This window comes from Mytilus galloprovincialis, chromosome 11 (genome assembly GCF_965363235.1).
Source record: "Mytilus galloprovincialis chromosome 11, xbMytGall1.hap1.1, whole genome shotgun sequence".
Classification (NCBI taxonomy): domain Eukaryota; kingdom Metazoa; phylum Mollusca; class Bivalvia; order Mytilida; family Mytilidae; genus Mytilus; species Mytilus galloprovincialis.
Window position 1 is genome coordinate 14126207 of NC_134848.1, and position 24384 is coordinate 14150590.

Consider the following 24384-nt stretch of genomic DNA (forward strand, 5'->3'; position numbering starts at 1 on the left):
ATTTTTATTGAAAATTTATAGCCTGTTACTGTTTGAAATGTTCTAGTCAATTTCGTCGTCAAATATGATTTTAATAGAATTAGTTTTAAACTTAGCAAAGTCATGTTTCTTGTTCTTGTAACTATATTTCAATAATGTAAGACTCTATGATTGTATCATAAATAGAACCCATTGGAATTTTTTTGAGACTTTCATGGGCAGTCCAGATTAACCTAAACAAATATTTTGAGATTTTATGATTTTAACTAGTATAAAATTGAGAATGGAAATGGGGAATGTGCCAAAGAGACAACAGCCCGACCACAGAGTAGACAACAGCAAAAGGTCACCAACAGGTCTTCAATGCAGCGAGAAATTCCCGCACACGGAGGCGTCCTTCAGCTGGCCCCTAAACAATTATATATACTAGTTCAGTGATAATGAACGCCATACTAAACTCCAAATTGTACACAAGAAACTAAAAGTTAAAATAATACAAGACTAACAAAGGCCAGTATGTTTACATTTAGTTTGCGCGTTGTTGTGTCTGCCTCTCGTCTTTGTTAGTCTTATATGCTATTTAAATATTGGTTCGTGTGTGTTTCAGAGTTAAGTGTGACGTACAATTTTCCGCTAATCTAGTATACATTTTTAAGGGGTTAGCTGAAGCCCAACTCCGGGTGCGCAATTTTCTCGCTGTGTTGAAGACGCATTGGTGGCCTTCGGCTGTTTTCTGGACTTTTGTTGGGTGTTCACTCTTTGACACATTCCCTGTTTTCATTCTCAATTGCATTACATGTCTGCGATTGTTTTATTACTAGTATGTTTTATGTTGATATTTGATCGCATAAATCTGCAATAAAACTGTTTATCTCGAATACAGAAAGTTGCTCAATTAACTTGACTCTATATTTACTATGTTTACGATAAGCGGTATAATATTGGCGCATAAAAATTACTATTTTAACATTTTCAAATTATTGTAGCCTATTAGTTCAGAATTTATTGTCAAATAATGCTCAAACTATCAATGTGTTTTCTCAGTTGAAGATAACCCGAATTATATTAATTTCCTACATGTTGATTATTATGTAATATAATATTACAAAATAACAAAAATTAATTTGCCGCACCGCAAGGGGCATGTTGAAAAATGAATTTGACGCAACACAAGGGGCATATCGAAACATTATTTCTCGCAGCTGGTGTCCTAGAACAATAATTGGAAACCATGATGTAAATTGTTTAAGAGTTGACAATGAAATTATGAAAATCACCTTTTTTTTGCAGAAGTATGAATAATAAATGAATGTACGTCACCAAATAAACAGTCAGTGCATGGATGTCAGTGCTATTCTTTTCAAAGTACTAATACAAATACACCATCGTAGGGAGCATTCGTATCAACTCGGCCGATTCCGTACCCTCATCTTAGAAAGAGATTAGCGGATTCTACCGAGGATTGCCGAATGCGGAGGAAAATTAAATATTGCATAAGTATGAACAATAAATGAATTTATTGTATAGCAATATAATATTTCCCACAGAAAGTAACCAAAAGTTAGCGTGCAATAAATTCTAATATTGCACTAGTGCAATAAATCTTCAAAATTCATGACGTCATCAACGACAAATTCTTAGTTTAAACCAATTTTTACTTTTAAATATTATATTGCTATACAATAAAAGGGTTATTGCATGAATATTGGGGAATATTGTCCCTCGTAGCACATATATTGCACTCGCAAGCTCGTGCAATATAAAATTCTACTCGGGACAATATTCCCCAATATTCATGCAATAACCCTATAGTACGACACCAAATAAACAGTCTGTGCATGGATGTCAGTGTTATTATTTTCAATGTATTAATACAAATACAACATCGGAGGGAGCAGTCGTCTCAACTCGGCCGATTCCGTACCCTCATCTAACCTCGTCCCTAATACGTAGGTTTCCATTACTGATCTCCTGTAAAGAAGGGGAATAAAGTATTAAAAATATTAATCACTAGCAGTAAACCGTTCATCTTCTGGCGAAGAAACGTAAGGCGTAGACACATATATATCACATACCGTATTACAGCCGAGGGATAGAAGGCCGGAGAGTAGCGGATTCTACCGAGGATTGCCAAATGCGGAGGGAGATGTAAATATAGATAGTGTCATAATTTTGTGAAAGTTCAATTTGAATTCCTAAGATATTTTAAGTGGTAAATTCTGTAAATGTTCCCCCAAAATTAACAAAACATTGTCTAAATGTTTCCAAAGTCTTCCTGTCATATGTAAAAAGGAGGAAAATTGCTGATGTCTTACTTATACATGTTATAACTGTTGACGAATTGCTCCAGGTAATAGACGTTAAAAATAATCTGACACGAAACCGAGGCTCTCATTTTTACAACCTAAGTTTACATTACAGTTTACATTAAGACATTTTTTACATTTTGTACATGATAAAGTTTTGTTATTGATTTATTGATTGAAAAACGTCTATTGACAAATATTTCATTTATATTCAGATCTAAAATAACTACAATATATCGAAAAAGAAGTTAAGGCAAATGATTCGCAAGGGGGTGGGGGAGGGGATGCAATTTTTTTGAAATACCATTATAAAAGAGTTCAGACATGTTGCTTTGCAATAGACACCTATATACGGGCCTAATAAAGATGTTGCAATGATTATTTTCCGTGCACGTAGTGCGCCATGGTCCTTATAAACATGTATGATGGCAGTTGTATATAACGCCCCATTCTGACAGAAAGTGGCTGCGTATCTGTACATCCCGCACAGTCAAAACTAATGGTCACCTCATTTTAGCTTGGATTGTTTTCTGCTGGATTATAGAACTCAGCTCTTCGAAATTACAAGAAATAACTTTTAAAAACAGCAATTATACGAATCTTTCACACAAACTGAGTACGTGTTCAGTGTATTCGCACGTTAATCAAATAAATAAGATTTTTCCGTAGATATTTTATCTCCGGAAAGTCAGTTCCCGTGTTTCGTCTTATCTTAGACACTTTCTATCTCCTTATATTATGCAAACCACGTGATTCAATGCAATTACAGAGTTGTAAGATGACAATAACGGTTATTTTGTCAGTTTTACTGCTTTTATTTACAATAATTCTTATGCATTTCTTAAAAAATTCGATTAAGATGAAGGTGAGATAAAACATTAAAATATCAACAAGGCGTCTTGTCTTGGTAGCCTACTTCGGAACGATGTGTTTTATGGTATAATTAGCATATCTAGGTCATTTTATTTGGTTTAAAGTACGGAGTTTATGGCAAAATAAGAAGAAAACCAGTGTATTGAATATAGCTACTACAAACGTATAATATATAGTATTTATAATAAGAGATATTTTATTTTAAGAAACCAGTACACATTATATTTTACCATTAACATCTGTTATTTATAGGTGTTTTGTTTTTTGGTGATCTCTACTAATAAATAAGAACTAGAACACACCCGTGATATCGCGGGTCCGTGACTGAATTAAAGTATATAACTATGCGTAAGCCTTATTTTAGTATTGGTATTGTCATTTGATAAAGTCTTCTCGGTTATAAGATACACAGTTTTCTCTGCTTTCAAAATCTTTCTGTTTGAACCCGTCGACCTGGAACTTATTAATTATTGGTAATATTAATTATTTGGAAAACAAAAGGTCCTGGAATGAAGTATTTTTTAATCAACAGCACTGTCTTTCTATATTAGTTATAAATAAAGTTGAATTCTTTTATTGGCTTTTTTACGTCATGCCCGCTAACAAATTGAAAACTGTACCTATACGCCTTATTTTAAGTCCAGATTTTCAATATTCGTATTGTTATCTTAGAAAGTCTTAATGATTAAAATACTACAATAGGGAACAATTTGAGAATGATTGAATTTAGTAGTGTAAACCCTGTGATTATGACCCGTGTATATAGCAAAATCCTAAAGTACACCGTTTGGTGGTGCGCCTGTCAGATGCGAAACGTACAGATAAGGTAATAGGTAACAGGTGAATATACTATTGGTATCGGATTCGATCCGGAACTTGTTAATTATTGACAATATTAATTACGTGGAAAACAAAAGGGTCTTGAGTGGTGTAATTTTCAATCTACACCATTGTCCTATATTAGCTATATATAAAGTTGAATTCTTTGATTCGTCGTTTTTACGTGATGACGGCTGACAAATTGGACCTCGTAATTTTAGTATTATAGATATCCCTTTTGTAATCAATTTAGAACGTTCAAAAGTCCATACCATATAGTCATCTATAAAAAAAAAATCTATCTGAGGTCAATTTTGCCTAAAGGTATGAGTATTTAAATTTCTTCGTATACGTATTTCAAAAACGGAAATTTTAGAAACGTACATAATAAATCTGATCCATATCGATCAAACGACTTCTGTCAAATGCTTTCCTCGGGGGTAGCAGTCCGTAAGCAGCGATATCTTGCGAGTGAAGAAATTTTGTTTTTATGAACGTCTGCATCGTATATATATTTATATGCGATGAATCCATCGATTGGTGTTTGTTTAATGTCCAGTGGAAAATATTTGATGTAAACATGCCATTGTATTAAGAATGAGAGCAATTAAAAAAAAAACCAAAGTTGCTTACATTTAAATGGCGAGAAATGAGACAGCCGATTAAAAATGTTATTTTTTAACGGGGAAAATTTAAACTGTCACAATAAAAAAGCTTTTTTTCATATTTTTAACAACTCAATACAAAATATAAAAAAGAAGATGTGGTATGATTGCCAATGAGACAACTTTCCACAAGAGACCAAAATGACACAGACATTAACCATTATAGGTCACCGTACGGCCTTCAACAATGAGCAAAGCCCATACCGCATAGTCAGCTATAAAAGGCCCCGATATGACAATGTAAAACAATTCAATTCAAAGCATTTTTTCTTAATTTTATCAAAACAACTTAATATTAAATGCAATTTTCCTAACATCTACAAAATAGAAGCAATTGTATCTATTATCTTCAACTTAATGTTTAAAGCAATCAGCAAAAAACTCGAATATAACCTTACCGAAAGTAAACAGATTTCAAAACCAAAAATATGGAAAGGTGACATGTGTTAATTATTGTTTTATCTTTATATTGAAGAACGAGAGTTGAGATACCTTTTTTATCTTCTAATTGGAGAAAAAACACTTACCATTTATGGAATATATTGTAGACTTTTTCTCCAGCTGCTTTGGCGGAAATGGATTTTGCTTGTAGTGGCTGTCAATCAATAGAGGAACCTACGCTCCATCACTTATACAATATTTATATTTTATCGCATATATTTTTTTTTTATTTAACGTCAATAATGATTTGAAATTGATACAAATTACTCTATATGTTTACATGTACATGTTATTCATATTTTCGAAAAAAAGAGAGAGAGAAAAAAAAAAACATTAGTCAGTTAAAATTCCTTTGACAGCTTGTGTTTTGAGCAGGTGTATAAACAGATCGATATCGGAAGATATGTAAATAAATTAATTAAATGCTGTGGATTCATAATTATTTGTTGGATACCAATTTTCGTTGATTTCGTGGGTATAAGGAAACCACGAATTCCAATATTCAACGAATTGAAAATTTGCTGTATGATTAAATGCAGACTTTTAGAAAACAACATAATCAATATCAACGAAAATGGAAGTTTTCCTCAATCCAAGAAAATTGGCGCCCACGAAAATAAATGATTCCACTACAGTGTGCTATTGTATGTACATGTATCATATTCGTATAACGACACCCTGTGAGTGTCATAAAGATGCCGAATTTGGTGTTTTCATGCAACACACTGAGAAGTTTATCTTAGGGACAAAGATGTAAAATCTATCGCTGGAGAAGAGAATATAGCGAAAGTATAGCGCTGAAGGTGTAAACTCTACGATGAAGATGTAAATATTTCGCTCAAGAAATAATATTTTTGAGATGAAGATTTAACGTCTAGCGTTGGAGAGGAAAAGCCAAGCGTTTGAATTGGAGAGCCGCACGCAGAAGATATTATATTGGATTGCGCTTGAAATGTAAAGCCTTGCGTTAAAATTTTAACGTTCATCGCTGAAGATGAACTATTATATATGAAGACGACCGCTGTAGATGAAGTTATGACGCTGCATATATGAAGTTCTGTTTTGAAATGTTAGTTCCATCGCTTTTGATATACTTCCAGGCGCGGGAGATATAAAGTCGTGCGATGCATGTACATGTAGATATGATGTCACTTAGATTATTGTTGTTCAATATGGGGAAACTGTAATAACTTTCTATTAAATAGTTTACTAAAACTGCAAAAAAGGGCAGCAAGAATAATTTTAGACGAACATGATTACACCAAACCTTCAAGAGAATTATTTCACGAATGTAACATTGTGCCAATCACACAAAGAATGCTTTATCACAAATCATTACTAATGTATAAGGCAAAACATGGCTTAGCTCCAGAATATATGTCCAGTCTTATTGTATCAGCTTCTGCAAACTAAAAATATAATACGAGATTTTCATCCTCAGATAATTTTATTATTCCAAAACCAAATACAGAGTTGTATAAGTCTAGTTTCTCGTACAATGGACCAAAAGTGTGGAATGCTCTACCTAATTCAATAAAAAAATCAAATACAGTATCCGAATTTAAACATAAATACAAATCTATGTACTTTTAACATTACCATCATATTTGTACTGTAATGCCATATCATTGTTTATTGTATTTCAAATTGTATATAATCTTTATTTGTCATTATTATTGATGCATTGTTTATTTGTAATGTAATTATAATTGTATTAAGAGAGCCTTATTGAAAATTGGTGTAATCCAAATGAGTTACTCTCTCTAAATAAAGATATTATTATTATTATTATTATTATTATTATTATTATGTCCATCACCGCAGAAGTACATTTGTCACAGAAGATATGATAAAAGTGCTTAACATGAAATTGTAAAGTCCAATGCCGGGTACAAAAGATCAAGATAATGTGATGAAAATTCAAGCGCTGTGGGTAAAAATTTTGGCGCTGGAGATTTACAATCAATCGCTGGAGACGTAAATAGTTTGCATAGGTACCAGGCTTATAATTTAATGCGCTAGACGCGCGTTTCGTCTACATAAGACTTATCAGTGACGCTAGGGGAAAAAAAGTTATAAAGCCAAACAAGTACAAAGTTGAAGAGCATTGATGACCCAAAATTCCAAAATAGTTGTGCCAAATACGGCTAAGGTAATCTATTCCTAGGATAAGAAAATCCTTATTTTTTCGAAAAATTTAAAGTTTTGTAAACAGGAAATGTATGAAAATGACCATATAATTGATATTCATGTCAACACCGAAGTGCTGACTACTGGGCTGGTAAAGTTCGACGTTTTAGGTGCTAACATCGATCCAGTAAAACGCCAGATGAGCAACGAGCAACGTATGAAAAGAGATAATAGATTTGTACGTTCGTTAAGATGTAGACATATTTTACATTTTTTAAATACTATAATTGTAATTGTTTGCTGTATTAATTACTCGGTTGTTAAATATGTATAAACCTGTTGTTACAAAATTGTATTGATTTTAACAGTCTTACGAACATATGTGCATATAAGTTGTTTTAATCATTTTACCAATAGGTTACTTTGATAGTTATTAAAGAGCCACATTTGACGTTTTCATTCGAAAGTATTAATTTAGCATAACCCATTACGCGTATTACTTTCAATGGATGCAGCTTATTTGTAAACGGAAAAGTTATTTGCACTATAAAAAAAAAAGACGATCCCGGTGAAGTAATAGGCTTGATTGGCAGCTGTGCAATGAACATTGTATTGTTTACCTATTGATTGGGTATAATATGTGTTTTGTTATTCAGTTAGCAGTCAGAAAAGTTTAGTTTTAGTCTTACGGGATAATTCAACATTAAAAAGTCAGAGCTCACTTTCTATTAAATACAAGGTAAGCTAAAGATCACATTTTATATTTGATTAGGGCAAATTCTCTTTCTTTCAATTCTTTATTTGTCTTAGGGACTTTTAATTGTACAAAATCTGTATTTATTATGTAAGGGACCTTTAATTGTACAAAATATTTATTAATTTATGTAAGGGACCTTTAATTGTACAAAATATTTATTAATTATGTAAGGGACCTTTAGCATGTTTAGTTGTACAAAATCTTTATTAATTGTGTAAGGGACCTTAAATTGTACAAAATATTTATTAATTTATGTAAGGGACCTTTTATTGTACAAAATATTTATTAATTATGTAAGGGACCTTTAGTTGTACAAAATCTTTATTAATTGTGCAAGGGACCTTAAATTGTACAAAATCTTTATTAATTATGTAAGGGACCTTAAAGTTTACTTGTACAAAATCCTTATTAATTATGTAAGGAACCTTTTATTGTACAAAATGTGACAGGTCCGTATACCTTTATTCCTTTTAAGTCCAATCACGAAAAAAAAACATTCACTTAGACAAGTCTTCTTTTTCAAGTCTACGTAAATCCTGCATTTGTAGTTAGAAGTTGACGCGTGCATATTTGCAAGCGGGGGCTTCTGTGCCGTATAGACCCATGTTCCCATTTATTTTGTTTTTTATATTGCATATATATACAGAAACTTTGTATGTTATAGAGGTCCCTGAAATATGCATAAAATTGAGAATGGAATAAACTTAAAATTGAGAATGGAATGAAATTAAAATTGAGAATGGAATAAAATAGAATTGAGAATGGAATAAAATTAAAACTGAGATTCAGAATGAAATTAAATTAATATTGAGAATGGAAATGGGGAATGTGTTAACCCGAGCAGTTAACAGCCGAAGGCAACCAATGGTTCTTCAATGCAGATAGAAAACCCGCACCAGAGGCGTGTTTCAGCTGGCCCCTAAACATGTATGTCTATTTTATTGGTGACCACACATTAAAGGGGGTATGTAACTTCCTTTTTTTTAGGTTCATACAGATGTGTTGCTTGAAGGTTCCCTTTTTCAACTTGGCAATTATATGAATATCGCTTGGTTGGAAATTTCAGACTAAATATACGAACACGTTAAAAGTTTCTTTATAGTACATGAAATACATTGAAATATAAGACCTAACTAGAAAATTTCGACCAATATTGATCTGGGCCGAACATTTTGGACGATGATGGGTGAAATGATTTGACACTCGTCATAATTCCTTAATATTATAATTTCAATGTTAAAATTATGGAATAGAATTAAAGAGTCTAATGAATTTTTAATTCAAAAAGCGAGTGAATGAAACATATTTATTTTTTTGGCTTTTGAGTAATAAAGATACAAATCTTTTATTTTATGTTTTGCCTTTTTGTGCTTCTTCGTTACATTTGTTGTTTTTATAGTGATTAAGATGATAACACAATGTTGACTGCTGTACCCCTATTTTTTGACATTTTTACCTATTGTGTCTGTTTGTTTTGTTCACGCATCGGTGACAATATAATGGAATTTGATGCGACTGTCATACAAGTGAGAGGTTTAGCTAGCTATAAAATCAGGTTCAATCCACCATTTTAAACATTTGAAAATGCCTGTACCAAGTCAGGAATATGACAGTTCTTGTCCATTCGTTTTTTATGCGTTTTGTTATTTGATTTTGCCATGTGATTATGGACTTTCCGAATTGATTTTCCTCTGAGTTCAGTATTTTTGTGATTTTACTTTTTATACATGTATAATGTTTGTACGTTGCAAAACAAATTATATGAGCAATCGGTTAATGTATAATATACTACATGTATATACCAAAACTGCTTTGGATATACAATTAATATTTTGTTATGTACATTGTATACGTAGAACTTTAAAGTACGATTGGCATTGCTGACGAAAAAGTGTTGAACGGTTGTTTTTTTTTTACCGAGCACAGGAATTTATTTACAATCCGGATTTAATCTTATCATTTTTTTTTAAATAAACATATCATAAATGGGTACCAATTCAGCACTGTAATTAGATCTTTGATTTTTTTTTTATTGGTATAAATTATGATTGTTTTCAGTTACTTGTAATCAGTAAATTTAAACCACACTAAATGGTAGTGGTATACGCATTCAGTCGATACCCTTATTTTGGTACAAGGTCATGTTTTATCTGACTGTTAATGACGTCCTTACATGCAGTAAATCCCTTGACTGTTGAATGTGTGCGGTGCTGGTTGATATTTTAGTCTCAGACACATACACTCTCATTAGTTGTTACTGGCTTTGAACTAGCTGTTAAAACAGCGAGTAGTCTCAGATCTGTACTGGGAGTTTTTTTTTCTCTCAAGATGTATTATATTTCCACGTTCAATTCGTGTTTTTGTTAGAAGATGTTTTGCTTAGTATCAATATGATAAGGTCGGCCCTTTTCAATTAATCTGATAAGGTCGACCCTTTTCAATTGATTTTGATATTGCTGTACTGTTACACTACTGTCTCAGGTTAGGAGAGGGTCGGAGCCATCGAACACGTTTAACCACCTTACGTTCTATTTGTGCCTGTCTGAAGTAAGCAAACTCATCATAGATACCAGGACTAAATTTTGTATATACATGTACGCTGGACACGCGTTAGGAGCATGTTATTGAATGGCGAACTATTGGTTTGTTTTAAATTAGGCCATTAGTTTTTTTCTAATTGTATTGTTTCATATTTGTCAGGTCAGGCATTTTAAAACCGACTATACGGTACGGGTTTTCCTCATTTTTGAAGGCCGAATGTTTGCTTAAATATCCACTTTATTTGATATTTGCTGGATTATTTTGTACCACATCTCCATATTTTTACAGTGTTTTCCTTTTTTCACTAAGGGAAGGTGGGCGTTTTAAAAAAAATCTCTTGCAACCGGGTGGTTTTTTTTAAATGTCCACCTTTTTTTTTTTAATTTACTGTGGGGGTCACAAAAATAAAGATTAGTATAATATTCACATTTAATGGAGTTGAACAAACATAAATAGACGTAGTCATATTAATTGTCAAATATTCTTTGATTTGATATTTTTCAACAATTTATCTCTTTTCTCTCTTCTTTCATTTACAATTTTATGTCCTGTTTCTTGCTTTTGTGCAGTATTTTTGGCCCATAGAACAGTAGTATCCTTCCTCTGTGACTATAAGCCATTTGAAGTCTTGCTCATATTTGTCTTCACTTCCGTGTCTTTTCCGTTGTTTGGTTGATTTTTGTTCAATTTCCACAACTTCAACATTACTATCAATTTTATTTAACTTATTTGGTCTAGTATTTTCTTTATCATCATCGTCATCTGCCTTTCTTGTACCCCGATTGATAAATGAAAACATTGAAATTTGACGATTGGACGCCATTGTCAATGAAAACAAATCAGCGAGGCGCGATTAGTATTCAAATTTTAACGTACGGAACCGAAAAAAATCCGAAATTTGAAAAAAAAAGCCGACCACCTCCTAAAATCGAAAGGTGGTCGGCTTTCAAAAGAAGGTGGTCGGCACACCCGGCTTAAATGCCGAATGGAAAACACTGTAAAATTTATATTAAAAGTATCTTTTGACAAATGACAAATGACAATTGATATGATGAATTACTAGGGCATAATTTGCACGTTGTTCAGATGAAAGGTACCAGTTCTTGTAGAACCAAACGTCTGGGAACCACAAGTCTTGTGATGCAATTCAATTTTTTATGCTTCAAGTTAAAATGCGATACTAATTTGATTGGCTTATACGAGTGTGTTAATTGTTTTGAATGTCACCCTCTTGTCCAGACCAATTAAAAATCGATAAATTAAAGGACAGAGAATTGAATTTATATTAAAAACAATAATCATGATATACATGTAGGACATTCAGTATAATAGATTAACACATGACAAGAGTAAAATCCTTTTGTTCTTGCTGTGCTATAATTTGGATAATGGACAGCAAAGGTGTGCATTAACTACCTCAGATATACTGCACAGTTCAAATCTATTTTTACCTTTAGGGGCGATTCCTGAATTTCAAAAGAGGCGTTATTCTATAAAATTGAAAAAAAAAATATCAACGTGTGTAGCGAGACTTAAAATTACAACAAAGTTAAACTTTGTTCAAACATCAAAATAAGAAAAAAAAGAAAGATTTCTTATTTCTTATTTATTTTATCTATTAAGCTGGGACAAAAACTATTTCTTCATATTTTGTGTATAACGTAAATTTTAAATCAGTGTTTTGAAGTCAGATAGAATGTTAAAACAATTTTAGGAAATTTCTGCCAAAAAAGAAATGTATCTAAGAAAATCCGAATAACAGAAATCTGATTTGGAGTAGTTTTAGACTAAATGGAATTTATAACGACTTTTTGAATATCTATTCCTATAAACTTACTATTTTTGGATCGATTTTTGTTTTAATGAAGATCATATTTAAGGTTGTTTCAAAACAGGGGGGCTTAGCTTGGGATCAAACAGACTTCATTTAGATGGACGTGTCTTAAGAATTAATACAGTAGTCTAGATGAAAATAAATGTGTGGGGTAGGGGAGTAAAAGATTGGATAGAGAAACGTATTTTCTGTTTATTTAACATTTTAAATTTAGGTAATATTACATCTTTCTCTACGCATATCATTGAGGGAAAGAAATTCAAACGCAATTAATCCAAACTCAATAACCTTTTCAGTTATTATTTTTTTCATACACCGATTTGAAAGTACACAATTTGCAGTGGAGGATTCAGGGGGTGGGGTGGGGGATAGACGATCAAGGCATTTGAATGGGAACATATAGTTACTTTGGGTTGGGACTCCCTTTTAAAATGGCTGGATGCGCCCCTGTAATACATTTTGTCAAAGTCTTAATCGTCACTAATTAAATGAAAATTGTGAATTACAGAAGCGATAAAAAAAATCTACCATAAAATCGTAATTTTAGAATAAGTCTAAAAATTAAAATCAAAGTTCTTAATTTAAAACTTACAAAAGTCGTATTGCTGTGTTTCTTTACCCTACAAGAAACTTTCCTTGGATCCGTGGATTGCATAATATCGTCCACATTTCTAACGTTCACGTAAATTGATTGCGTCATGTGTTAAAACAGTTATTGGCCAATCAAATCGGTATATTGGATTTAATTTGCACGGCTCGTGTGACCCTAATTAACTCGAACGACGTAGGAGTTAAATGGATTAAATCTCATATACCGACTTGCTTGGTCAGTAACTATAATTTAAATAACACATAGCTGAGAGGGCGATAGAGCAGATTGGTACAACTAGAAAAAGCATTGTTAATCTTGGCTTCGCCGTGGATGAAAATGTTTTCTCGGGATGACAATCTGCTCTATCACCCTCTCAGCTATGTTATTTATATGATATTCCTAATGTTTCAGAGCAACGGCATTTTTCATGAGATTTCAAATATGGACAAAAGACCTATGAATGCTTGAATTCAACAAACAAAGTAAGGCAGCAACCATTTGATTTTCTGGGGGGGGGGGGGGGGGGGGCTATGGTTTTTTTTTCTGTGCAAACCTTTTTTTTTCGCCTTCGGCGAAGAACAATCTATTTTTTTAGCGACAAACCGAAGGCAATTTTTTTCTTTCAATTTTAGCATTACATATAGTGGCAGCTGAGGGTGAAACAAACAATTTTTTTTACTCAGGGTCCAAAACAAATTATTTTTTTCACCAAAACCTGGAAACAAACTTTTTTTTCCAAAAAAAACCATAGCCCCCCCCCCCCCCCCCCCCAGAAAATCAAATGGTTGCTGCCTAAGCAATGGGATTAAGAATTAGAGGTTTCATTCCCATTATTCAGTTCAGTTCAGTTTCTTGTATATTCCTCCATTAATTGTGGAGCACTACTCAAAGGGTGAAGTTTATAATGAGCAATTTGCTTAATCACACAAATCCATCTATTGTTTATGGGTTATTCTAAATTGATTTTAATGACACCACACGTGCCAACTACTTCAATCGTCAGTGACGCGTCGTTACACCACGTGACGTCGTTAGATGTAAAGAACGGTAGTACTACTTAATTTGCGACAAACAGTCGTCTCTTTATAACTGAATTTACGCACCAAGTGTACACTCTTATATCAAAATAACATGACAATAAAATATATAGGCTTTCGAATCGACATTGTTTAACTGGTCACAAAGATAGGAAAATAATAGTTATTGCATGCCATTTGATTGAACCGTCTTTCAGATTTTTTTACGGATACCTATTGCTTGATCAAAAGCGGCATTGCATTACGGGTATGATTCATAAGTATCCGTAATTTTGATTGGCTGAAAGCAATTACGTGGCATCCCAAATCTTATTCCTTAATCAAATTCAACATTCAGGACTGTACGTTCTTCTAACGACAGCGTAACTGCAATGCATTTGAGACGAACGAATCTCGCGATATTACTCGCAATTTTATTGATGAGGCATAGATTATATATTATGTAATTTTAAGAATTGAAAGCTTCTTTTTGTAATTTATAGGGTAATTTTAAAAAAGTTGATCGCGTTCATTATTGGTTAGAAGCGTTTCCACGCTTGACATAAAGTACGTTTCGGTAATCACTTATACGCTACATGTATGATAAATCTACAATGGAACCATTTAGATCTTAAAGAAAAGAGGACGGAAAGGAGGTACTTCACAAAAAGATTAACGCAAATCGTTTTTGGCACGCTCGTATTACTTAATCTGTTTCTGTCTAAGCGATTTGTAACAGCTGTTTTTCATTTTTAATGTCAAGGCTTTGTTGTCAAGGCTTTGTTGTCAAGGCTTTGTCCCCTTCGTATTTGGATTTTGGATGTCTTTTCGATTTTTCTGACGTGGAACAGATATATACGTATAATTGTCGTGTAATATTGGTTACTAACGTTCGTTTGTCATGGCTTTGTTATTGTTCTCCTTGCTTTTGATTTTTTGTTGTCTTTTTGATTTTATAGACGTGGAACAGATATATTAGGCAAAAAATAAAATATTGTTTGTTTCCCCTCCCCCGACCGACCCGGTAAATTCGCCGAGACTCGAAAAATTTTATTGGCCATTCTTGTCCAAAATATTTTTTTTTCCTATGTTGGTTACTAATTTTCGTTTGTACTCCAGTCTAATCTCTATTCTAATCGGACCAACGGAAACCCAACAAGTTAGATTAAACTGCAATCCATTAAAACGTACACTTTATGTCGGATTTACGGAAAGCGAAAATACAACAGGTTCACTGAGACTATACTAAGAATTTTTCAGCAACCCGGAACTATAAGTATTTTGTTTGATTTAATAATTTTTTTTAATGTTTATGACTTTATTTCATTTATCTTAATCCTGGTATCTGTGATGAGTTTATTTACAAAACCATTCGGAATTTCTGAGTTTACAATGCTCTTCAACTTTGTACTTTGGTGTTTTTTATAACATCTTTATTTGAGCATCACTGATGAAGGCAAAACCGGGTCTGGCGTACACAATTTTTAATTCTGTTATCCATGATGAGTTTATTGAACTGTTTTGTAGTTGAAAAAAAAATCAACTTCTTCAGCCAATTTGTAAGAAATAAGATATCGGAAATAATAATGCCTTCGTTACATAATTTTACGAAGAAAAGAAAGACAAAATCTACTAACGTTTTTGTAGTGAATAGATTATTCCACAAACCAAACTTATCAAACAACAGCGCACCACAAAAGCGTTTAACAACGTTCTTACATAACTATCTCTATATCTTTATTTACCAAAGGAATACAACATATAAACTACACAAAGTATACATAGATAGATATTTCAAATGCTTTATTTGCACTGCTTATCTGCTACGTACGCGGTATTTAGGAGTAAGGGAGCTACCATTTGATTTTTATGGGGGGGGGGGGGGGGGGGGGGGCTAGGATGAAATTTGAAAAAAATAGACAGGACAGGAGTTTTGAGTAAAAAAAAAAGGCAGGATGAGACACTTTGCAAAAAAAAAAGGCAGGATGACAATTTAGGTAAAAAAAGTCAGGATAAAATAATAAAAAAATGGCAGGACCGAATAGAGTGAAAAATAAAAAAGCAGGACAGAGATTACAACTAAAAAAAATGCAGGATAAAATTTTTCATCCTAGCCCCCCATAAAAATCAAATGGTAGCTCCCTAAGAGCAAAAGACTAGTCGGCTCGAGGTAAGAAAGATTTGTTCAGATAAAGTGGCATATCTACCTATGCATCATAAATTCTAATGCAACAACGTTTGTAACGTTCATTTTGATTGGATAACGTCACTTTTTTACATGGCATCAATTGACAATTGATGCTATGGGACGTACGCGCAAGCGCAGACGACATATGACAGATTTTAATTACATGTTTTAACGTTGTTTTCTGTCAGTGTCATTAGAATGGAGATAACAATATTGTATTTTAAGCTCTGACGGCATCAATTGGTCGCTTACGCGTCGCCAGTAAACTTAATTTGCGACCATCAAATCCCCAATTGATGCCGTCGGAGCTTAAAATACAATACAGTTATTCCCTAAGTACAGTATAGTACAAAACATTCAATTTGTTTATATTCATATTAGATCAACGTGTTGTAACATAAATAGTGTTTTTTTTTCCTTTGATCCTCGTTTGAGTTAGCTTTTGTTAAGTTTAGAAGAGAACATTAACTGATTTTCTTTCCAATCCCGCCTTTGACCGCCTATCTACTCGTAGGACACACAAATAATGGGGAGCTACATTTGTATGATCATTGCTCTAAATTTTATTTTATTTGTCTCTACTTCCTTGGACTAGTAAGTTATAGAATTACAATATTACAATATGCAATAGAAATGTTAAATTTCTGTTCCTTCATATTTTTGTTATATATAGTTTTAAAAGCCATATTTGAAAATCCTATATATTACTTGTTATTTTTGAATATCTTATAAGCCAGTGTTTTGCATAAACAATTTTGTTAGTATAACGTATTCATGATGCATTTAAATACAAGGCGAGACTCCATATACATGCATATACAACATCCATTACGACAGCAAATTAACAATACATGTACAAGTGATGATTTCTAAAATAGAATTATTTTTGTGATATAATCATGTATTTTTAATCAGCAAGCAAAATAAAAAATTAAGTTCGTTAATCTCTAACTTTATGACATATATTTTTAAAAAAAATGTTCATGTCATTATTTTTAAAATTTTTGCATTCGGGAAAGGCAAACATATTCCTTAGAAAAAAAATCAATCAATTAAAACAAACCATAAGGTCCGAGACCACAACAAATATAGAACCTAGTGTTGACAGTGGGTTACTTGCCGATATTTTTTTTATACCCCTTCCAAATTTATTTCTCCATGTTTTATTGCCTCAAATTGTAAGTAAAAAAAGGGGGGGGGGGTAAAAAAGTTGGGTTTAGAATTTTAAAGGAAAGTAGTGATTTGGTCCAGCTGAAAAAGGTTACAAATTAGCACTTTGGAAGCTATCAAAAGATTTCAAGACGCCCTTAACATAAAATTGTCCATATTTTGAGTTAGAGCCGATGAAGTTTTCTATAATTTTGATATGATTTGTCCCAAAAGTAGTACAACACACTGTAAAAATTTCATTGAGAAAGCGCAGTTGGGATTTTTTAATTTTCATTTATGTTCTAAAAGAAATGCACTACGAATTGATTGTGGTCTCGGACCATAAATAATAAAATAAAATAAATACTAATCTAAAAATTCTTGTGGACTTTCTGATAAGTTTTGTGAAAAAAATTAATGTTAAAAAATACCTGTAAGTCAGTTTAAGTGACACATTGAAGTGTGCACAGCTGTATTAAACAACGACATTAAATACATTTAAGGCTCAAAACAAAGTGGATGTTTGACTGACTGAAAATATGTGTGTATTTCTAAGCTAAGATCAAAGTGTTATACACATGATATTTTTACGTCAATTTTACAACTAAACATGCGCAAAGATTCAGTTGTATTTCGTTAATTTGCTACATGTAAATCATTCATGTGTCAAACGGTTTATGTCGAAGGGCATGTTTATCGTGAAAACGAAAAAATACTGTTAATAAAGGTGAAAAATTGCTGAATAACCTTTAGGAAACGAAATAATAATCTTTTATATTCAACTTTTGTATGCCAATTAAGTGCAAGTATTCCTGTGTGTTTTACATTCGCGTTAACATCTGAATTAGGTATTATTGGTCATACAAGCAGTAACAAGTGTAAGCAGATGTTGTTAAGAAAACAGAAAAGCAGTATATAACATATATTTGGTGCTTTACGGTTAAGCCATAAGGGTCATACATTCAATGTTAAACATAGAGTAGGGGCACAACTCAGTTGTATACGTTTGTGACTAAATCCATCAATAAATTCTAAACAGAGATGACGATCAAAAGTTCGAAAAAGGGTGATTTGGGACAAAAGTCTTGCTTAATTTGTGCCTTTTTAACAAAGTCCTAACTTGAATAGACCTTGAATGAATCTGAGTTTACAAGACTACAAGTTATACCACTTTTATCTTCGAATCCTATAAACCATTATGGTGCAGAGTAGCCTTAGTTTTACATTAAACTACAGTGACCTACATCGTTAAACATATGTTAGAGCCTTCTGTATTTTTAATATTCTCTGTTTCAAAATAACAAATTTTTAAGAAGACTGTTATTAAATTATTGATAGTGTATTTAAGAAAAGAACTAATAAAGCAGAAAAATATGAAGGGTCAGTGTACTTGATTTCGAGATATACACAATGTATACCATGAAATTTGGCGGGAAATAATTCTCTCTTCACTTTTCCTGCTGCAACATTTAAAATTGTCAACATTTTTTCATCAAATATTATGAAAGAATGACAAGAATTTATCAATTATTTCAAAAATGGCTTTTAAAACTGTATAAAAAAAACTGTGATAAAAAGTATGAAAAGAACAGTACGGGTAAGACGGAATATTTTAAGGCATTACATGGACAAAACCAGATGTTCCGAATATCTGGCAAAAATTCGAAAAACAAAAGGAGCCAACAATCCTAAGACACATGTCTTCTTGTGGTTGCTGCTATACGTGTTGGCCTCTAAATACGTAACAAATCTCATGAAACCAAGGTGCAACCTTAATATATTCTTTGTCATGTCGTCATTGCTCTGTAGACGCTGATTTATTTATATAAATTTATTGTTACGACCTAAGTGCGCGCAGCTGCAATTAGCTAACATTCCATTTGACATACAGATGTCAAAGTGGTATTACAAGTAAGAACACATTTTTACATATGCAATTTTGAAATAGCCAAAATAAAGTACTAATGTTCTTGTTAGAATATAAGTTAAATTCATATGATATATGATATGTGATATATGATTGTCAAACTGCTATAATTTATAAACAATGAATTTTTTTTGAAGAATCGGTTGGTTTAATTCTTTTTTTTTTAATTTTATATTTTTGTTAAAAGGTGAAAGTTAATATTTTGTAGTTTTTTTTAGTCAATCCACTCAAGGTGTAAGTTAACTGCTTCATGTATATACACAGTGAAATTGTTTCTGTTATTTGAATGATTCAAATTTCTTGAAATGTTTTTACATTTTTGTCTGACTCAACTGTTACAGGTCAAAGTAAATATTTTGTCATAACTTTATGGAAATCAAATGAGGCAAATCTATTAAAATCGAGGTGTTTGGGAACTACTCTTAACCTTTTCTTCTATTTTCTGCCCGGTTTATTAGATTTTTATATACCCGTGTATTGAATTTGGCGGGAATAATTTCCCGCCATTATTATTCCCGCCATTATTCCCGCCATATCTCTTCAGAACATCGATCGATTTGGGATGTTCCTCTAATGCATTAGAGAAATATATTTATTGTATATAACTCTTTACTTAATTGCCCACATTATTTTTACCAAAGTATTATTGCTCTTAGCCTAATAATAATCTTTTGTATTTACCTCAAGTGTCTGATAATATTCTCATTATCAAATTATTATTTGTCGCGATACCTCATTCGGAACATTGACTTGGCATTTTCCCATAAAGCATAAGATAAATATATTCTATAACATTTTCCTTAATTGATAACTGTATACTTTAGTATTACGGCTCTTAGTCCAATAATCGTTAACTTTTTATATTTACCTCAAGCGTCTAATAATTCTCATTATCAAATTATGCAACTACATAAAAACTGCATGGAATATAATATCTCATATAGTTTTCATATCTTTACATTTGCCATAATATATAACTATGCTAATTGTATTCTGTCTTGTTAATTTTGTTATGATAGCAAGCATAGCATGTTAATGCTTTTGCACTTAAAGATTAATTCACCATTGATAATTAGATTTTAAAATGATCGCACAATATGCAAACACTTTTTTAAAAAAAAGTGAATGTATTTGTGTGGTAGAATCAAATTCAAGTTGTGCACTGCTGTCGGTTTGTAGTGAGATAAAATTAATTGGAAATTAATTGTGTTGAATTTGAAAAAAAGAATAAGTATCATCTATCAGGCGACTGACTGACGTATAGTCAACGCAGAACCTATAATCACTGCAATATCACTTACAATGTATCATCTATTTTCCCGCCGTTAAAACAGTTGTTGTAACAATCGTGTTTAGCAGTTTGTTGTTCCAATTGCCATTGTAATATAATAGTTCTACCATCAATACAAGCAAGCTAACCGATTTATTCAGCTTTTGAATATAAAGAAACGATTGCTTATTATGGGTTTTTAGAATATCACCTTATGGCCGCTAGAATTTGTTGCTAGCTTGATCGGTCGCTGGATGGACGTATTTATCGTTACCTTGATTGGTCGCTTTTTTTGGTCGATGGATTGACGTATTTGTCGCTGGTTTGATTGGTCGCCGGATTGGCGTATTTGTCGCTGGCTTGACGTATTTGTCACTGGCTTGATTAGTCGCTGGGTGGACGTATTTATCGCTAGCAATTTGGTCGCTGGATTGACGTATTTGTCGCTGGCTTGATTGGTCGCTGGATTGAAGTATTTGTCGCTGACTTGATTGGTCGCTGGATTGACGTATTTGTCGCTGGCTTGATTTGTCGCTTGGTTGACGTATTTATCGCTAGCTTGATTGGTCGCTGGATTGACTTATTTGTCGCTAGCTTGATTGGTCGCTGGATTGACGTATTTGTCGCTGGCTTGATTGGTCGCTGGATTGACGTTTTTATCACTAGCTTGATTGGTCGCTGGATGGACGTATTTATCGCTAGCAATTTGGTCGCTGGATTGACGTATTTGTTGCTGGCTTGATTGGTCGCTGGATTGACGTATTTGTCGCTAGCTTGATTGGTTGCTGGATTGACGTATTTATCGCTAGCTTGATTGGTCGCTGGATTGCCGTATTTGTCGCCAGCTTGATTGGTCGCTGGATTGACGTATTTGTCGAAGGCTTGATTAGTCGCTGGATGGACGTATTTATCGCTAGCTTGATTGGTCGCTGGATTGACGTATTTGTCACTGGCTTGACTGCAGCTGGTTGCTGGATGGACGTATTTATCGCTCGCTTGATTGGTCGCTGGATTGACGTATTTGTCGCTAGCTTGATTGGTCGCTGGATTGACGTATTTGCCGCTAGCTTGATTGGTCGCTGGATGGACGTATTTATCGCTAGCTTGAGTCTAGAACGTGTTATTGCAGAGTTTTATCTTCAGTTAATCACTTATAGCATCTGCGACCATTAAGATAAGAAGTTAGCAATATCCTTTAACTCTACTTTCCGCTATATAGATGATGTTCTTTCACTAAATAATTCAAAATTTGGTGATTATGTTGAACGCATCTATCCCATCGAACTAGAGATAAAGGATACAACAGATACAGTTTAAGTCGGCTTCATATCTTAACGACAAAAGAGATGATTTCAGCTATCCAGGATTTGTTATCACATAAGCAACACGACGGGTGCCACATGTGGAGCGGGATCTGCTTACCCTTCCGGAGCACCTGAGATCACCCCTAGTTTTTTGGTGGGGTTCGTGTGTTTATTCTTTAGTTATCTATGTTGTGTTATGTGTGCTGTTGTTTGTTTGTCTTTTTCATTTTTAGCCATGGCGTTGTTAGTTTGCTTTAGATTTATGAGTTTGACTGTCCCTTTGGTATCTTTCGTCCCTCTTTTAAGCCGGTCAGTTTATCACGTTTGCTACAATAGTTCATACTATTTATGTAATGTTTGATGTTATGTGCATGTGTCATGAGAACAGTTTTGGCAGTTTGTATGTGTGTTGTTTTATGATGATATCCATATATAAAGTTTAGGATTTGAATGTATTAGTTCAAGATGCTCACAGTTGACACGAAGTTTGTCTGTTTTGTTTAAATCTTCTTCTATATTCAGTCTCTATGTCATTATGATCTACAGTTGCGGATTGGGGGCCTCGGTGGCCGAGCGGTCTAAGTGGTAACTACTGTAATCATTCCGACTTCCTCCACCATTAAAGACTGGCCCGCACGAAATAGCCCAAAAGAAGTTACTACGAGCAACCATTTAATCATTGAAATCGTTTTAAGTGGGTTGTGCTTTATGCTCATCGCACTAAGGGACGGATACCGTATTGCCTTAATTTTACTCGTCCAGCCGTCACACTGATTCTAACTTAATTATCAGATGCCAGGAAAAATATATTTATTACGAAACATATAAATATTGATATCTACCTTCGAAAGAAAAACTGACAATCATAGTCACATTCGGCAATCCTCGGGTGTTTCCGCTACTCTCCGTCTGTCATTATAAATTTGAATTGGCTTAATTACATATGCTTTATATTTCATTACAATTCTTAAGGTAGTTCGCTTCTCAGTTTCAAAGTAATTAACTTTTCAAAACACTGGTTTATATAGATAGGGGGTTATTAAAGGAATCCAAAGAGCAAAAAAAAAAAAATATATAGGTCGCCGTGCTTGTTTTCGAGATATATGCCATTGAAATTTTGGCGGGAAAATATCCTCTCTTGACTTTTCATAGTTTAATCATTGACAAGTTGTAGTTCTCAAAAACTGTTAAAAAGTAATTAAAATTTTATAAGACTTTTACAGATTGCTAATCATTATACATGTAAAAGATTTATCAAAAGAAAAATGGGGGTCACCGGGCAAATTTTTTCCAGGCATGCAAATGGATAAAACCAGAGGATTCCGAAAATCTGTCAAAAAATCCAAAAAAATAATAAGCCAGCTTCCTTAAGCACAAATTGCACGAGGCCATTGTATTTATTAGTGTTTTTAGTGCAGTCAAAAATTCAAATAACTGAGGATGTCGGTGGGTTTTCAAAATAGAGAAAAATGGACAAAATGTGAAGAAAAGAATAAAAGGAAAACACAAAGAGAGACTAGAAAAATCCAATTACAGAGAAAAAAGGGTGCATTTAAAGATTAAAGAATAACAGTAAAAAAAAAAAAGAGAAAATGGCGGTAAAAATTAAAGAATACAGAAATAAAGAACCCTCTATTGAGACCCTCAAAACTAGCAACCAGTTTATATTGTACAAAATTAATGAACTGCGTAATAGTATGAAATTTGTTTGAAATTGCAATATAATGACTGAATAGTTATGTAACCACTAACAAATCATAATTTTATGCTGCTTTGATTTTGTATAAGATTATTGGATTTTAGGTGATTTATGCGTGATTTTACGGGATTTAACGTGAATTATAACATAACATTAAAGACGTAATCTGTTTTTCTAGTAAAACGATTATTTAACCATTATTTTTATTCACAAATTTGTAAATGCAAATAGCGTATGCACTTATCCGGCATACATTCGTATTTCAGCAATTCTTGTTGCTAAGTCTTTGGTTTTCTATTTTGTGTTTTGTGTATCATTCATTGTTTGTTTGTCTTTTTTTTTTCTATTTTTAGCATGGCGCATCAGTTTTCAGTTTAATTTCCACTGATGATTTGAATGTCTCTTTGAAATCCTTCGCCTCTCTTGATAGATTTTATTATATAATTGCTTGATTGATGGATTTTTAAGTGTTTAACGGCACTTTCAGCACTTCCAGTGCGCTGTTTCCTTTCGATAAATTTTTAGTTGAGGTATAGCCGGACCTCGAAAAGAGAATATCTACCTTCGGAAGGAAAACTGACTATCATAGTCACAATCGGCAATCCTCGGGTGTTTCCGCTACTCTCCGTCTATCATAGACGAGGAACGGAATCGGCCGAGTTGTGACGAATGTCAAAGAAAATTCAGAACGGACCTGTCACTTGCCGTATTCGAACCTACATCATAAGTGTTGACATGCAAGTGATACAGAAGTTCGACTACTTAAACCTCTCGGCCATCCAGATCCCTCGATATCAAGGCATTGGAAGCTTGAAATAAATTTCAAAACGTATCAACAATTCATGTAATCCGAATAATTCAGTCCCTCTCTGCTTTTGATTCTCCTACTCTGAG

General features: G+C 33.1%; 1 long non-coding RNA gene across 1 annotated transcript in view; it reads left to right on the forward strand.

Annotated features, from left to right (window-relative positions):
• Positions 1-7664: 7664 nt before the first annotated feature.
• LOC143051015 (uncharacterized) overlaps positions 7665-24384 on the forward strand; it is a 21572-nt gene continuing 4852 nt past the window's right edge. Inside the window, exon 1 of the long non-coding RNA XR_012970541.1 lies at positions 7665-7952. This is a non-coding gene — a long non-coding RNA (uncharacterized LOC143051015). The remainder of the gene's footprint in view (positions 7953-24384) is intronic.